Genomic DNA, 3198 nt, shown 5'->3' with positions numbered 1-3198 from the left:
ACATTCACAGCTACCACTGCTAACCATCACCACCATGTAATTTGTAAAAAAATATTTTATATATATATATATATATATGTATGTATGTATATTAGATCAATTTAGCACTTTACTAAATTTTATATTTTTAAAATAAAGATAAATTTTATACATTAAATGTGTTAGAAAAAACTATCTTTAAGCATTAACATTCAGATCATAATACACCTTAACAATTTAGATGTGTATTATATTCAAACATTTAATATCTTTATTCTCATCTGAATATCTAAATTTAGCCCTCTTAATATTATAATATTAATGAAAATAAGTGAGACCTAAATCTTGAAAGAGAAACTGAAAATTTGTTTCACTAAACATCATATTACTTTATATGTGAGGCCTAAATCTTGATTCAGAAATTGAAAATTTGTTTCACTAAACATCATATTAATTTAGTATTTGATTTAGAAATTGTTTTTAGTTTCTCTTTAGGGATTCATCTAACGGATCAATCATCAGATTTATGCAGAAAAATATCCACATCTGGGGTAGACCTAAAGGTGGGGTAGGCTGCTGACATGGATGCCATGTAGGCAAAAAAAGGAATAACTAAGCACAAATCTGAATTAAAGAAAGATGACGTGTGAAAAGAAAGGCTGAAAAAATATTTATTCAGATAAACACTAATAACCACATCAGCATTCAGCAATGACCACCAAATTGAACCCTCCACACAACTCCCACAAGTAATTAGTGTAGTTCTTCTTAATTGGAAAAAACATGTAGAATTATTATCCTACTTGTCTTTATATGAGTAAGCCACGTGTATTATATATTCTTAGCGTAGAGGAAGACTTATATACTGCTATAAGAACGCCTTTTTTCCTTTTGTGGACAAGTACTCTTAGATTTCAACTTTTTATATAACATATTTAGACCATAAGATTAAACACATTTTTGTAGATTATACATATTTTTAGTATTGAAGTAAATGTTTTTTTTAAAAAAAAAGCAATCTTTATTTTATTAAATTTGGTATCAAATCGAAACAAAACAATTAAATTAAAATGGAGGGAGTAGATAGATATGCATGGAATCTAAGCAAGTAAAGTTGCTTAACCAAAGTTACGTTAGGGGAGTATCCTTGAAGCTACGTAACTGTTTTCCTAACCATAACAATATTTCCTTAAATTTCTCTAACCTAATGTCGTATGTTTCGTGGTTATGTTGGTTTGGTGCATTCTTTATTTATATTTTGACTAGATGCATTTAATGTGTTATGTGTACTCCTCTTTCAAAGAAAAGAATTTTAAGTTATATGCATTGTAGGCAGTATATTAGAGACTGTATACTATCAACTTTTATTTGTAGTAGCAGGTAATATGTTACTTGTTACTTGTCTTACCTCCAAAATAATTTCAGACTTACCTATAGTCTGTAATCAGTAGATATCTTATCGATACTTGGTAATATAAAAACCTATTTATACTGCCCATGTATGTGTCACTTAATTTTTTCTTAAAAAGCATAAATTAGAATAATGAGCAAAAAGGAGCAGGTCATAATACCATATATGAACTACGAGCCAACAGTGACAAGTATTGAAGTGAAGTAAGAAACGTGATTAAATTTTTCAACCATGAATTTTTAGATTAAGAAAAAATTAAACGTAAATAATAACTCCAAAAAATAAAAGAGTCTAATGAAAAATAATTACGGGGGAAGGGGAGGGAGGAGGGAATCGGCAGGAAATGAACTACATAAACATAAACATAGGACTTGTCATTATCACAATTTCATAATCTCCAATCCTTAAATACAAACAAACAATTTATTCCTGAAATTATATGCAGTACTGTATACACAACTTAGTGATTTTCTACAACCTACACATGTGAAAAAGGTATCGACAAGACATAAACTAAGAAAAAAACAGATCACGACACATAGGGGAGATAAGACATAAAGAATGGAGGGCACAATAAAAGAACGTAAGTCATTCCACTGAAGGTGGATATTAGTTAATCTCAAAGAACACACACACACAACACACACACATATATATATATATATATATTCACATTATGGGTGTCAAACGGGCCAGGCGGGGCCAACCTGGAACCAGCCCTTCTATTTTAACCGGGTTGAGGGCTGGTTTTGGCGCTAGACGGGTCGGGTCGGGCCAAACAGTAAAAAAAATAAAATTCACCCTAACCCGGCCCACTTAGCCCAACCCACCAAAACCCGGTCAAACCCGGTCAAAAATATAAAAAAAAAACTTTCTTTCGATATACATTACATATACCCACCTATATACATTATAAGTACGTTAAATAATATATGCACACTATATATATATATATTATATACTACATTAGAATTTAAAAAATATATACACATATACATAATTAGTCAATTACTCATATATACGCACCATTCAATGTATATATACTACTACTTATAAAATATACTACAATATATATACATTACAATATATATAGATATACTTATATACTAATTCATAAAACAAATACACATGTATACGTTAAATATACAAGATATATACACGTGTGTATGTACCATACAATGTATATATACTACTACTTATAAAATATACTACATATATATACATTACAATATATATAGATATAGTTATATACTAATTTATAAAACATATACATATGTATACGTTAAATATACACTTCTATAGAAAATATATACATGTGTATACGCACTATTCAATGTATATATACTACTACTTATAAAATATACTACAATATATACACATTACAATATATATAGATATACTTATATACTAATTTATAAAACATATACACATGTATACGTTAAATATACACTTCTATAGAAGATATATACATGTGTATATGCACTATTCAATGTATATATACTACTACTAATAAAATATACTACAATATTTATAGATATACTTATATACTAATTTATAAAATATATACACATGTATACGTTAAATATACACTTCTATAGAAGATATATACACGTGTATACGCAGCATTCAATGTATATATACTACTTATAAAATATACTACAATATATATATATATATTACAATATATATAGATATACTTATATACTAATTTATAAAATATATACAAATGTATACGTTAAATATACACTTCTATAGAAGATGTCCAATTTATAAAACATATACACATGTATACGTTAAATATACACTTC

This window comes from Capsicum annuum, chromosome 4 (genome assembly GCF_002878395.1).
Source record: "Capsicum annuum cultivar UCD-10X-F1 chromosome 4, UCD10Xv1.1, whole genome shotgun sequence".
Taxonomy (NCBI): domain Eukaryota; kingdom Viridiplantae; phylum Streptophyta; class Magnoliopsida; order Solanales; family Solanaceae; genus Capsicum; species Capsicum annuum.
This window is presented reverse-complemented; position numbering follows the sequence as displayed.